The following is a 16442-nucleotide window of genomic DNA, read 5'->3' as shown; positions in this document are numbered from 1 at the left end:
TGGATGAAAAAAAGCCCCAAAAGCACACCACCCACTTTCCCCAATTAAAGGCAAAGGCTAAAATTCAGATGTAACACTCCAAAAATCATAGAAGTTTAAAATTTTCAAAAACAATCAATATCCATGATTGTTTAAAAGAAGAACCATTATTTCAAAGGTAAAGTCATATAATAGTGTCCTAAAAATCAAAATCATGAAAATAGGAAGATGTGCATGATCAGGCCTTTGCTTTCTCACGATCCTCTAAAGCACCTAGAAAAATAAACTGAAACTGTAAGCCAAAGCATAGTAAGTTCCCCAAAAGTACCACCACACAACATATAATATACATAAATTAGCATGTTGGGTCCAAAACCTCCCGATTGGATTACCATGGCATATAACCTCCTAGTTGGATTATCTTGCATACCACATATTGGGTCCATAACATCCCAGTTGTCAACATATAATAGGAAACAAGCATACTAAACAAACACATAATTATACAACCAATACTCACAGGTAGTCCTACAGGTCTACCAGTCTAACACCTATTAGCAACTATCATATAGTCATATAGGTCTACCGTACACTTAACATATCACCAAACATTATAAAACAGGTTATCAAACCAATGGGATGATCTCGGTGTCTTTGAATCGCAAGTATAGTGAGGAAAACTCACCTCTCAGTCTGTAAATATTTCTGACAGAACACAGCTCTGAATGACAGCTGAACCGGTCACCTAAACACTCAAATTACCTAAATTACTCTTATGTCAAACTTGGTCAAAGTTAAAAAGTTAAAAGTCAAACTTTGGTCAACATAGCTGAGTATGTTGGGTGTACCCAGCCTGAACGTGGGGCGTACTCAGCCCTTGAGCAGAATCGTGAGGTTAACCTAGTACGCTTAACGTACCAATCTATATGCATAGCGTACGAAGCCTTCCATCAATCCTTCTATTAAGAGCTTATTCCTTTACGCTTTTTCATCTATTTCTCATAATTTACTTTAAACTAATGTCCTCCACCATAAAGTTTCCAACTTTATTGTGTTGCATGGCTAACAAAGGCCCCAGAGTTAAAACCCCAACTTCTTAACCCTTTAAGATACCTCAAAACTTGTATAGAGTGAAAGGGAGGTCCAATATCACATTTTATCACTCAAACGACCCTAAAACGTCAAGAAGGACAACTCATTGGATCTAGGGTAGCTTATACCCAAACTAACTGAGAATATGGGCTAATAAGCATAAAATTTTATCATAAACAAGATCTAGTGATATGATCATCAATTTCAGAACTTTATACCTTAAAATGAAGCTTGGAGGTGTGGTGTTACTGGATCTATGTGGTCTTGAACTCCCAAGTTGGTGATTCTCTCTTCTCTTTGCTTCAAAGGCACCATAAACACACACCTTCAAGCTCAAAGGAACATACACAAGAGATAAGGGTTAATGGATGAAATGAGGGTTAGAGGCTGGTGAGAAAATGAGCATTGGAGAGTTAATGATATTTATATAGGGTCCAAACCTTAAAAATTAGGGTTTGTGGATCAGGAACGTACACCCAGCACACCTAGCGTATGTGAGCTCAACCCTAAAATTACAAAAATGCCACTATGGGACATTTTACAACATTTTCCATGCATTAGGGCTAAAATGCAGTTAATCTTCATACTTAGGATTAAAATTGGAAATACCTCATCGAAGGAATTATACAATTCTCTCCCAATTGAACTAGAGTTCTTCCTCAAAGTCTGCTACTATGAACAACTCTAGGTAATGCTCCCGCATCTCATACTCGGGTTCCCATGTCCATTTGGAACCCTTCCGATGCCGCCCCTGAACTTTGACCAACGTCACCACCTTGTTACGCATAGCCTTCATCTTCCAATCCAAAATCATCACTGGCCTCTCAATATAATTCAAGGGATCATCATCCAAGGGAACCACAAATGAATCATCAGTCACACACTTCTGAAGCTGAGACACATGGAAGGTGCTATGGGTTTGGCTATGCTCCTCAGGAAAATCCAATATGTACGCTACCTTGCCAAACCTGGCTATCACCGGAAATGGCCCAATATATCAGGGACCAAATTTCCCCTCTTCCTTAAGTGTATTACTCCCTTTCAGGGTGATACCAGTAATAAGACCATGTCCTCGACGTAGAACTCCAACTCACATTGATGTTTGTCGGCGTAACTCTTTCACCGACTCTAAGCTGTCTGAAGTCTCTTCCTGAGCTGTTAGATGAGCTCCGTTGTCTAAAGGAATACCTTAGTCCTTCCCATGACTCTATGACCAACCTCTCCACAACATACTGGGGTGCGACACTTCCTCCCATAGAGGAGATCGAAAGCCAGCGCACCGATACTGGAGTGGTAGCTGTTGTTGTACGAAAACTTAGCTAAGGGAAGGTAGGAGTCCCAAATTCCTCAAATTCAATGACACAAGCTCTCAACATGTCCTAAAATGTATGGATGGTCTGCTCACTCTAACCATTCGTCTACGGATGATAAGTAGTGCTCAGATGCAACCTCGTACCCAGTTCCTCGTGGAACTTCTGCCAGAATCAAGATGTGAACCTAACATCTAGATCAGATACAATGGAGAATCAAATACCATATTGAGCAATGATCTCGTGAACACACACACACACACACACTTATATATATATATATATAGATATATAGATATATATATATCGGTCAATTTCTCGGCCGAGGAGCTCTCCTGGATAGCTAAGAATTGGATACACTTGATTAACCGATCCACTATCACCCAAATTGGTTCATGCCCCTTAGCCGTCCGAGGTAACTTGGTGATGAAATTCCTAGTAATATGTTCCCATTTCCACATGGGAACCTCGAATTCTTGCAACTTGTCATGCGGCCTCTGGTGCTCGGCCTTGACCATCCGACAAGTCAAGCACCTCTAAACACACCTGACTATATCTCTCTTCATGCACGACCACTAATAACTAAGCCTCAAATCCCGATACATATTGGTGTTTCCAGGGTGTATTAAAAACAAGTCCAACATGGACTTGTGCACCTCCTCCATTATAGCCTGCCGTAACCCACCAAAATCTGGCACCCAAACCAGTCCATACCGGGTCAATAATATACTACTATCAGTAGCAAACCTATTAATCTCACCCATGAGTCTCTCTTGCTTCCAATTTTCCTTCTTGACTCCTTTGGTCTGAGGCTCCCTAATCAAATGCAACAATGGTGAATCAATGGAAATCCTCATACATATGCCCCCAATAGGCAGAACTAGCCATCTTGCGGCTTAAAGCATCAACCACTACATTGGCTTTCCTGGGATGATACAGAAACTCACAATCATAATCCTTGACTACGTCAAGCCACATGCACTGCCTCATGTTCAGATTCAGCTGATCCATGAGGTACCTCAAACTCTTGTGATCGGTGTAGATGGTACAACAGACCCCGTATAGATAATGTCACCAAATCTTGAGGGCAAACACTACCGCCCCCAGCTCCAAATCATGAGTCGGATAGAGAACCTCGTGTGGCTTCAACTGCCGAGAAGCATAAGCAATAACTCTCCCACACTGCAAAGGCACTCCACCTAAACCAGTGATGGATGCATCACAAAATACCACAAAGTCATCAACACCCTCGGGGTGGGTGAACACTAGGGGTGTGATTTAAAACCATAAAATCGGACCGGAACTGGAACCGATAGAACCATAATATATTGAACTGGTTCTGGTTCTGGGTTTAAATTGGCTTTATACGGGTTTGGGTCCATCCGATCTGGGAAAACTGAGTCTGAGAACTGCAACCGGTGTTAGGAACCGGAACCACTTTTAGGGGACGAAAACGGTTTCTGTGAAACTTTTAAAGCATGCATCGTTCATCCATTTCAAGTCGGATTGACATAGGTTTTTTTTCCAACATGCAATTTAGAGTTTGCACATGATTTTAGACTATAAACCTGTCATTTTTAGTTTTATATTCATTGACTTGCAGTCCCCTAAAGTCGAGATATCAAAGCTGGAAGTTTTTAGTTTTTAAGCTTTTTTGTATTCTGTGAAAGTTTTAAAACATGCATATCTAATTCGTTTGAAGTCGGATTAACATATAGTTTTTTCCAACTTGTAGTTCAGATTTAGGCATAATTTTAGACTATAATTTTTTCATTTTTGGTTTAATATTCAATGAATTACAGTCCCTCAAAGTTCGGATATCAAAGTTGAAAATTTTCAACTTTTCAGCTATTTGTTTTTGTACTTTGAATTTTGTGAAACGCGTTAACACGTGCATATCATATTCATTTAAAGTCGGATTAACATGTGGTTTTTTCCAGAATATAGTTTAGAGATTGTATACGGTTTTAACCTATAATTTTGTCAAATTTGGTTTCATATTTAATGACTTACAGTTCCCCGAAGTCGGGATATTAATATGGAAATTTTTAAAGTTCAACCCATAGTAAGTAATTACCAAAAAATTCTAGTTTTTTTGGGTTTTCGGATTCTAAACCCACTTTATCCGATTCTATCCTACCCAGTTTGATGTTTCTAGGTTTTCTGTTTCTAAATCCACTTTACTCAATACTGTACCCGGAACCGAACCGGAACCAGTTCCTATACACCGGTCTGGTTTTGGTTCTACATAATCTCATTAACCGGTACTGGATTATCTAGGTCTAGGTCCACCCGGTCTGGGTTTGGAACCACTTTCATCCCTAGTTAACAGTAGGGCCTCACACAACTTCCGCCTCAGTGTCTCGAACATAGTCTGCTGATCCGCCCCCAGAGGAAATCCACGTCCTTCCTCGCCAGAGTGAGGGGTACCGCAATCTTGGAGAAGTCGTAAACAAATCTTCGTTAATACCCTGTTAAAACCAAGAAACTCCAGATATTCGAGTGAGACTTCGGAACCACCCATTACATCACAACCTCAATCTTGGCTGGGTCAACCAAAATACTATTTTGGCTAACGGTATCCTTCAAGAACTGAACCAAAACTCACACGTTGAGAACTTGGCATACAACCATTCTCGCCTCATAAACACCCATAAGCTCTTGAAGGTGCTCATCATACTGCTCCCTGGTCTTGGAATACACCAAGATATCATCGACGAACATAATAACCGATTTATTGAGCATAGGCCAGCAAACTTCATTCATTAAATCCATAAATGCCATAGGCGCATTGGTAAGCCCAAAGGACATCACCACAAACTCATAATCACCATAATGAGTCTTAAATGCGGTCTACTCCATGTCTTCCTCTCTAACCCTCATTTGATGATACCATGATCTTGATTCAAGCTTGGAGAAACAAGAACCCCTGCAACTAATTGAAGATGTCATCAATCCATGGAATGGGATAAAAGTTCTTTACCGTAAACTTGTTCAACTTTTGGTAATCAATGCACATCTGATGTGAACCATCCTTCTTCTTGAAGAATATAAATAGTGATCCCAATGGCTAACTGCTCTATCTAATGAACTGCTTGCCCAACAGCTCCTGAAGTTAAGAGGATAACTTCCGTATCTCAGGTGGTGCCAATCAATACGGCTCCTCGGCAATCAGAGCCGCACCAAGAACCAAATCAATCCTGAACTGAACTTGTCTCTCGAGAAGCATGTCGGGTAACTCCTCTAGGAACATATCAGCAAACTCTGTAACAACTAGTATATCCAAACCCGAAACCCCAGTCCCAACCCGTGTGTCAATCATATATGCAAGATAAAACATACATCCATGCTGCAGATACTATCCAGCCCTGGTGGCAGAACAAAAAGTTGATTTAATCCTGGTACCCTCACCATAAATAACTAGTTCTCCCCCACTTGGGGTTCTAACTATCACTTGATGAATCTCACAGTCGATCATAGCCCTAAATATGCTCAACCAATCTATCCCTACTATCACACACATCCCTAATGGGGATAGGAATCAGATCAATTGAATAAGGCACCCTAAAAATCTCAAAGACATAACCCTAATATACACTCGATGCAGATATCCTACGTTAGTTGGCGATGGAAACCCTCACCAGACACCCCAACTACTCAGGTGTCATATCAAACCTCTACTAAATGTTTGAGATACAAAGGACCAACTCGCACCCGAGTCAAAAAGCACAAGATCAGGCAAGGAATTCACTAACAAGGTATCGAGCATAAACATAAACATAAGCATACCATTAAATAAGTGACAAAATAATAAATATAACATACCAATAATGACGTCCCACGCCGCTCTGGTCTCCTCTATAGTGATCTGGAAAGCATGACCTTGAGCCCTCGGGGGCTCTTCCTACCGTAGCGCCCATCTGTGATCCTCGGGGTAGCAATAGGCTGCGCCTGAACTGGTCTGGTGGTAAGTAATGGACATTGTGCCTTCACATGGTAAAAACTGCTCACAATGATAACAAATCCTACTAATTAGTGAAGGAGCCTACTGATGACAATCCTTCACAAAATGTCCCTTGATGTGCACGAAAGTACCCATTAATTTTAATATTTATAACCTAACAAACTTAGACTAACTATGGACTTACAGGCAGTATACCTAGTCAGATTACAATATAGATTAGGTAAGTCGGGTGTCGATCACAGGGAACGGTGGATTAATTTAATATATTTGATTATAGGTTACAGGTCACACGAAAAGAATAAAAGAAATAGTTTAATAAATCTCAAACTAATAATTAATTAACAACACTCGATAAACTAACAGGAAAACAAATCTCTTCAGGTACTTTAGTTTAGACAAATTACACCTTAAAAACATAGACAATTGCATACACAAATTCATTTATTGATGTTCAACGATTCCTAAAATGATTAGATTCGCATTCACTATAACTAATCCTTTAGCAAACAAGTCAATTCAAACAGTGATCAACTGATTAAACTAACATGCTTCCTAGTGTTCAGTTCGTATCAAGCAAGACTTGTAAATATAGTTAATCAAATTAGACATTCAATTAACCTCTTGTTGATGGTCATCAAACAAGGCTCACACATTAACTTACTTATTCCCATGTTAATCCTAGTTTCACATTCGTTATTCCTAGACATATAATCTCGATGGTCATCAAAATCATAAGAGACAAGCAATCAATCATATGTTCATACAACTCAATTCACTTAACAATTAACAGCAAATAATTATCATTAATACGTAAGGATCTTTTAACAAGCTTGGCAAGATAAATTAAACACAAACAAACTATTTAATATAGCAATTAGTCTAATAATCAAAGCTTCATTCAATCATAAACACAAAGTAAAAGGTTTTTACACCCAAATCAGAAACTAAATACAGAATAGTAACACAATGGAATGCTAAACATGGTCACGATAACAGTCCATATGATTACCGACACGTATCCGCTCTCCAATCCTTCAGATCTCTGCTCTCGTTAGCTTAACGGCCTTCTGGCTGCCTTCTAGACCCTCAAAACGGCTTAACAGAAGTTAATTATCGACTAAATTAGGTTAGAAGTCGAATCCCCCCTCCTGGTTAGCTGAAAATCGAGTTTTATAACCTTTGTAACCGACTTACGTACGCTGGACGTACATCGGATTACGCGGAGCGTACTAAGAATCACTACACGATTGAACTTATCCGAGGCCAACCAGCGGGCGTACCCTTTAATTACACGGGGCGTACTGTGATTTTGGGCACTACGCTTAGCGTACAAGTGTATTACGCTGGGTGTAAATGGTCCTCCAGCATTTTTCTTTCTTTTAGCTTCTAAGCCCGGTTTCCGCTTCAGTCTTTTCTTTTGTTCTTTATCGACAACGAATAGCTGCAAAACATAATTCAAAGCATTGTGAGTACTTTTTAGTTCTAAAAAAAAATAATAAAGGCCAAAATATTAAGATATAATGCATAAATATATATATATATATATATATATATATATATATATATATATATATATATATATATATATATATATATAAATACACATATCAAAATACCCCACACTTAGCCTTTGCTTGCCCCCAGGCAAATTTACTTTCATTTTACTAATATTGCACTAAACAATCCATTTAAAACTCAGCCATTATGCCAAGACCGCAACATATGCATTTGTGTCTAAAATTTTCCTAAAGGACCCCCCATACTTTAAATACTCACAATCTTCATAAACACTTGCCCACTTTTTCCGAACAATGCTCATTTTTATGCAACCCTCCGAATCCATCCGCAGAAAACCTCCTAACTTCAAGGTATTTTTAGTTGAGCAACCTAAGCATACATAATCTAGAATTACAATTTATGATACCACTATGGAGCTTTTTAGGAATTCTTCACTTTCTTGACAATTTGATCTTTGATTTCTTTGAATTCAACACCTTATTTGATTTGATTTCTTGGTATCTTCAACTTTTTGAATTTCTTGGAATTTTGATCTTTTGATCTTCACTTTCTTTGCTCCAAAATTCTTCAAACTTACTCGTAATTCTCTCTCATTTTTTTTATTACATGTACCTCACTTTTTTCACTCAAAACCTACATGCTTAAGCAGAGGCGCTCAACCTCAACCTTTATTGGTTAATGATAATAATTTTCCTGGATACATTTCAGGTTTAGGCTGCTGAACATATTGCATCCCTCAAACCTAGCGGGGTTATGTTTTTGTTCCATGATTTCACTAAAATAAGGGAAGCCACAAATGCACTATAACGTATATTGGCTCAACTAAACATTTGAGTTCTCATCGGATCATCTCATACAATATTAGCAAAATTTTAAATTATCACTAGATTTTTCTAAATTAAACTATTATTTCAAGTTTCTTTTAATTTTTAAATTTCCCTAAATCAAGCAATTTCCAACTATTATTTCATTTTTATAATTTACTTTTACCGACCCCACACCAAAAAATTGATGTGCACGAAAGTTCCCATTAATTTTAATATTTATAACCTAACAAACTTAGACTAACTATGCACTTATAGGCAGTGTACCTAGTCAGATTACAGTATAGCTTAGGTAAGTCGGGTGTCGATCACAGGGAAGGGTGGATTAATTTAATATATTTGATTATAGGTTACAGGTCACACGAAAAGAATAAAAGAAATAGTTTAATAAATCTCAAACTAATAATTAATTAACAACTCTCGATAAGCTAACAGGAAAACAAATCTCTTCAGGTACTTTGGTTTAGACAAATTACACCTTAAAAACATAGACAATTGCATACACAAATTCATTTATTCATGTTCACCGATTCCTAAAATGATTAGATTCACGTTCACTATAACTAATCCTTTAGCACACAAGTCAATTCAAACAGTGATCAATTGATTAAACTAACATGCTTCCTAGTGTTCAGTTCGTATCAAGCAAGACTTGTAAATATAGTTAATCAAATTAGACATTCAATTAACCTCTTGTTGATGGTCATCAAACAAGGCTCACACATTAACTTACTTATTCCCATGTTAATCCTAGTTTCACATTCGTTATTCCTAGACTTATAATCCCGATGGTCATCAAAATCATAAGAGACAAGCAATCAAGCATATGTTCATACAACTCAATTCACTTAACAATTAACAGCAAATAATTATCATTAATACGTAAGGATCTTTTATGTGACATCCCCAAAATCTAGGCCAGAAAAGACCGATTTTCATTTATGCTTTTAAATATTTTCAGAGTAAATCCTTTTGATTTGAAAGAGTTGCGGAATTTGTTCCCAAAAACAAAACATGATAAAACAATGTTTACCAAAGCATTCCATAAAAGAAATGTATTTTTCATTATATAATCAAAACTCGGGGTGTCATGTTCCGATATAGACCAACAAGCATAAACGATAACATTACAAGTCATTCAACAAATATTTACATATACAGACTTGTAAACAAAACAACTTGATGGTTCATCCATCTTACGCCCTTGCGCCACTTCCTGTAATACAAATAAAACTGAGTGGGTCAGGCTTGGGAGCCTGGTGAGCATATAGGGTTTTCAACCCATAATAAATAATTAAATTAAATATTATCAACCAACAATAACCCAGTTACCCATTCCCGTTATTCTCACTTTACGTCCCTAAAATAACTAACACAAGGGACCTAATCTAAGAATATTTTCATCGGGGTGACAACACATGCTGCAGGGGTTCCTCAGCAATATAAGTCAAATAAGGCAACCATGAGGGGGATGGAATACAACGAATGAACACCCAAGTTCATTAACACCTACAGGTTATGAGCCTGCTAGCGTTCCACATGACTATCTAGAAAAGTCCGTGGTCGTCATCTAAATTCCGCTAGATGACTGGATCAAACAACAACGAGGCCTCTCATCTGTTTATTACACACCAACTATCTACCCATGTTCTACCCAACATATTAGTAGATAAAAACATACATTTTTATACATATTTTCAAAACCTGTATAGCATGCTTGATCAATATATTTTCCATATAACAGATGAGGCACACACACATAACACGTATTTCGTATAGAAATAATCAAATCTGTAAGATAGAAGAAAGTGAATATACATTCACACACATAACAACAAAATATACATATAACACGTATCTCGTATAAAATACTTCATAGTTATACGTTATGAGAAAGTAACAACGCATTCACACGTATAAACGACAATAAACTTAATACACTCAAACCATACTTGTATTATTATTGTGTTTATGAAAGGTAGTATACACTCACTTGAGCAGAAGATGATCGGACAACACTACGTCTTGCAGAAGTAGTAATCCTCAGCAGATCTGGAAGATCTCTACGAAAATCGAACTTCTCGCGGGCAGAGCTTCGGCTCGGAAACCGCACTTCTCGGGCTCTTCGGGATCTCGGGACTCGCTTCGGGACTCGGGAATATTACCGGGGCTTTGGGATGGCTTCGGGGGTAAAAACGCAGAGCTTCGGCACAAAAACAAGAGGAAATTAGCAATGGAACCCGGAACCCTCGCATCCTATTTATAGGAGGCTGGAAGCTCCTCGTACGCGGGGCGTACGTGCCTCAGAAACGTAAGCGTATGCGTCATCCGAAGTGTCGACACTCTTCGGAGTACGCGGGGCGTACTCACTTATGCGGCGTGTAAGTCGGATCGGATCGATGACTCGCCTTCGGATAAGGCTTCCGAATTTTGATTTAAAAATAAATACAAATTAATTAATAAACTTCGGAAATTCATATCTTCTTCATACGAACTCCGTTTTCGACGTTCTTTATATCCACGGAAAGGTGAGACTACGCTCTACAACTTTCGTTTAGACTCTGTCGGCTAATTTTGAATTTATTTTTATTATTTATTTTTAATAGGCCGGGACAGAAAGTTTCGTTATAAATTCATAACTTCTTCGTTTGACGTCCGTTCTCGCCTAACTTTTTATCGCTTTGATACTAACAACGAGATCTTCGATTCTCGTTTAGATCACTAAGGCTAAATATCGCTTTAACGTAAATCTCACTTTTTACGTTAATCAGCGTTGCCGGTTCTGTCGCGAAACTTCGACAGGTCATAACTTCCTCGTTATAACTCGGATTTCGGTATTCTTTATATCTTCGGAAACCTTGTTTCAACTACTACAACATTATCTAAAGATATCAAGTTTATTTTACACTTAAATTTTGACGCTTATTTTTATTCTTAATTAATCAAACCACATAATTAAGCAATTAAGCACAAAACACATAATACTCAAATAATACACTTATATTATTTCAAAACGGGTTACAAAGGTTAACCTAGACCATTACATTGATAAAAATGGCAAGCCTGGAAACACAGGCGTTACAATTCTCTCCACCTTAGAATGATTCCGTCCCCGGAATCACACATCAACAAACAAATGCGGGTAGCGACTCCTCATGTCACTCTCCGTCTCCCAGGTGAGATTCGGCCCATTCATGTGTTTCCATCGGACAAGCACTAAATCGACCATCTTGCGTCGCAACTTCTTAGTCTTTCGGTCAACAATTGCCTCTGGTTCTTCAATCAACCTTTTGTTCTCATCAATTCTCAATTCAAAAATTGGAATTATATCGGGAACTTCTCCCGTGAACTTCCTCAAATAACACACATGGAAAGTGTTGTGAATTCCATTCAGTTCTTCGGGTAATTCGAGCTTGTAAGCTTGGTTCCCAATCCTCTGAAGAACTTTAAACGGTCCAATAAACCTTGGACTCAACTTTCCCCTTTTACCAAATCTTATAAGTCCCTTCCACGGCGAGACTTTAAGCAAAACCGAATCCCCAACCTCAAAAGTTATCGGTCTTTGCTTTTTGTCAGCATAGCTCTTTTGACGATCCTCAGCCGCTAACATTCTTTCCCTAATTACTTTCAATTTTTCAGCAGTTTGATGAACCATCTCCGGTCCCATAAACTGCTTTTCCCTAGCCTCAAGCCAACAAGACGGCGTACGACACTTTTGTCCATACAAAGCTTGGTAAGGTGCCATCTTAATGCTCGAGTGAAAACTATTGTTATAGGAAAATTCTACCAATGGTAAATGTTCATCCCAATTACCTAGGAATTCCAAGGTACATGCTCTCAGCATATCTTCAAGTGTTTGTATCGTTCTTTCACTCTGACCATCAGTCTGCGGATGGTAAGCTGTACTTAAACATAACTTGGTACCCATTTCCTCTTGTAGACTTTTCCAAAACCTTGAGGTGAAACGACTATCACAATCCGACACAATTGTTAGCAGAACACCGTGAAGTCTCACAATTTCCTTCACATAAGAATTCGCAAGCTTTTCCATAGACCATTTCTCCCTGGCTGCTATGAAATGCGCACTCTTAGTGAATCGATCAACGACCACCCAAATCATGTCGTGACCATTCTTTGTTCTGGGTAGTTTAGTGACAAAATCCATAGCAATGTCTTCCCACTTACCCATAGGCACAGGTAAAGGTTCTAAACTCCCATACGGTTTCTGATGTTGTGTCTTGACTCTCGCACAAGTCACACACTCGGCCACATACTTTGCAACATCAAGCTTCATCGTCGGCCACCAGTAGAAGGGTTTCAGGTCCCTATACATTTTAGTGCTACTGGGATGAATCGAATACATGGTCTTGTGAGCTTCTTCCATCAGAAGATCTCTAATTCCTCCTGACTTAGGTACCCAAATACGATCTTGGAATACCTTCAGTCCATGACCGTTTACACCGAACACCAACGTTTTGCCCAAACGTTCCTCCTTTCGGTCATTCTTTTCAGAAGCTTCCTCTTGAGCTTTCTTTATACTTTCCACAATGGGCGAGACAACTTCAATTCTCAACGCTCTTGGCCTTTTCCTTTCAAGATTGACTTTCCGACTGAGAGCATCAGCAACAACGTTAGCTTTACCGGGATGGTAAAGTATCTCACAGTCGTAGTCCTTGAGTAATTCCAGCCAGCGTCGTTGCCTCATATTCAATTCCTTCGGATTGAAGAGATATTGGAGACTCTTATGATCAGTGAAAAGTTTGCACTTAGTGCCATAGAGGTAATGCCTCCATATCTTCAGAGCGAAAACTACCGTTGCCAACTCCAAATCATGAGTCGGGTAGTTCTTTTCATGCTCTTTCAGTTGTCGAGACGCATATGCTATCACCTTTTCTCTTTGGGTCAAAACACAACCCAATCCAACCCCAGACGCATCGCTATAAACGGCGAAGTCTTCAACTCCATCGGGTAGAGAAAGTATCGGTGCCTCGCATAGCTTCTTCTTTAACTTCTCGAATGCTTCTTTATGCTTATCACTCCAAGCATAAGTAGCTCCTTTGTGGGTCAAAGCTGTCAATGGAGTAGCGATCGAAGAAAAGCCTTGGATAAACCTTCGGTAATATCCGGCTAATCCTAAAAAGCTTCGGATCTCCGTGGGACTTTTCGGTTGTTCCCACTTCATTACAGCTTCAATCTTTGCTGGATCAACCATTATCCCTTCTTGGTTGACCACGTGACCCAAAAATTGGACTTCTCGAATCCAAAAATCACATTTGGAGAACTTAGCATACAGCTTCTCCTTCTTCAAGACTTCTAACACTTCTCGCAAGTGTCTGCCATGCTCCTCCTGGCTTTTTGAGTAGATCAGAATGTCGTCTATGAACACTATCACGAATTTATCAAGGAACGGATTACAAACCCTATTCATTAAATCCATGAATGCTGCCGGAGCATTGGTTAGTCCAAACGACATAACCAAGAACTCGTAGTGTCCATATCTAGTTCTGAATGCAGTCTTCTCTATATCCTGCTCTCTTACTTTCAACTGATGATATCCTGACCTTAGATCGATCTTCGAGAAATAGCTCGAACCTTGCAATTGATCAAATAGGTCATCAATCCTTGGCAACGGATATCCATTCTTTATTGTTGCCTTATTCAGCTCTCTGTAATCGATGCACATTCTCATACTTCCATCTTTCTTCTTCACGAATAACACCGGAGCTCCCCAGGGTGATGAACTAGGTCTAATGAAACCTTTATCCAACAACTCCTGAAGTTGCATCATTAGCTCCTTCATCTCCATCGGTTCTAATCGATAAGGTGCTTTTGCTATTGGCATGGTTCCTGGTAACAAGTCAATACGGAATTCCACTTGTTGATCAGGTGGTAATCCAGGAAGATCTTCGGGAAATACTTCCGGATAATCACACACCACAGGAATACTCTGCATCACCTTCTTTTCCTTCTTAGCATCAATCACGAATGCTAAATATGTTGTACATCCCTTGGTCAAACACTTTCTGGCTTTCATTAGGGAAATGATTCCAGCGTTCACTCGGTGTTTGTCCCCATACACCATAAACGAATCTTTTCCAGGCGGGTTTACTTTAACTATCTTCTTCTTGCATAAAATTTCGGCATCATTGGCGCTGAGCCAATCCATTCCCAACACGATGTCGAAACCATTAAGTTCGATAGGCAATAATTCCTCGGGGAACTTATTCCCATTCAAGTCGATTAAGATGTTTTTCATACGATGGCTAACAGGTACAAACTTACCACTAGCAACTTCGACTAATAAAGCATTATCTAGTCTATCAACAGGCAAAGCTAGTTTTCTACCAAATTCATGCGATATAAAGGAGTAGTTGGCTCCAGAATCAAATAAAATTTGGGCAGGCAAATTGTTAACGAGAAAGGTACCTGAAGCGACATCAGCTTCATCCTTAGCAACTTCCAGTGTCATCTGGAATGCTCTTGCCTTTGCCTTTGGTGGAATGTTGGGCTTAGCTGCCTCCTTCTTCTTCGGACAGTCTTTCAAAATGTGCCCCTCTTCATTACATCCAAAACACATCCTTTTGTTGTTCAGAAATTCATTGGCAAAACGTCCAACCTTTCCACACTTGTAGCAGGTCACATCCTCGCTACATCTCCCAAAGTGCTTTTTCTTACACTTATCACACCACTTCGTTTCTCCTCCTTTTCCCCCACCAAACCTTTTCGAATCAGATTTCGAAAATTTACTTTTCTTACCGGAACCAGATGTTCCCTGAAACTTCCTCTTCTCACCAACCTCAACCTTGTTGGTGGTTCTCCCCTTTATCATGTTCTCAACAGACTTGGCAGCCCAGATAGCTGCCTCTAGAGTAAGTGCCTGACGTACTGGCACCTCGTACTCCCATGGGAGTCCCTTCGCATACCGATCCACCTTAGTCAGCTCGTCTGGAACGATACGCAAGGCAAACTCCATCTTATCGGTGAAGTTATTGGTGTATTCATCAACTGACATGCTGCCCTTAGTTAATGTCAGGAACTTGTTCTCCAACTCCAACAGATTTTGAGCCGAGCAGAACTTGCGTTTAAACTGCACCAAGAACTCTGCCCATGACAATTGTAGTGGCTCATTTGGGCTCAAAGTTTTCCCTAGAGTGTTCCACCAACGAACGGCTCCACCTCGGAATTGACGCACGGCATAGATAGTTTGCAACTTACCTCTGCATCCACATGTCATGAAGGCTAGCTCCATTTCGGAGATCCAATCCATAACCTCAATCAGATCCTCCTTTCCATTGAAGGTCGATGGTTTGCAAGTCAAAAAGTCCTTGTACTTGCATCCCATTCCATCATTCCTTCCATCGCGGTTGTCTTGCCTAACAATCGGTGGGTTGGCTTGACCAACAGACCCACTAAAGTTTCCACCTTCCGAGTGTCCTTCATTCAATTCAGGCTCTTCCACACGAATTGACAATTCTTCACGATTTTGTTGAAGCAACCGTCTAGTTTCATCCATTTGACAATCCAACATCGTCTGAATCATCAATTGTACACCGGCCATTGTTATCGGCTCAGGTGCTGCTGCTACAACAGGTCTTTGTTCAATCACTGGTGGTTGATTCCTGTTTTCATCAGCATTTCCAACTCCACTTCTTGTTCTCACCATTTTGATCTACACACCGAATAAGGTGAAATTAGATCCTTATTCACGGTAGATATTCAAATCATCCTTATCACTTCGATACGTTTACATGCTAG

This window comes from Lactuca saligna, chromosome 5 (genome assembly GCF_052625555.1).
Source record: "Lactuca saligna cultivar CGN05327 chromosome 5, ASM5262555v1, whole genome shotgun sequence".
NCBI classification, from domain to species: Eukaryota; Viridiplantae; Streptophyta; class Magnoliopsida; order Asterales; family Asteraceae; genus Lactuca; species Lactuca saligna.
This window is presented reverse-complemented; position numbering follows the sequence as displayed.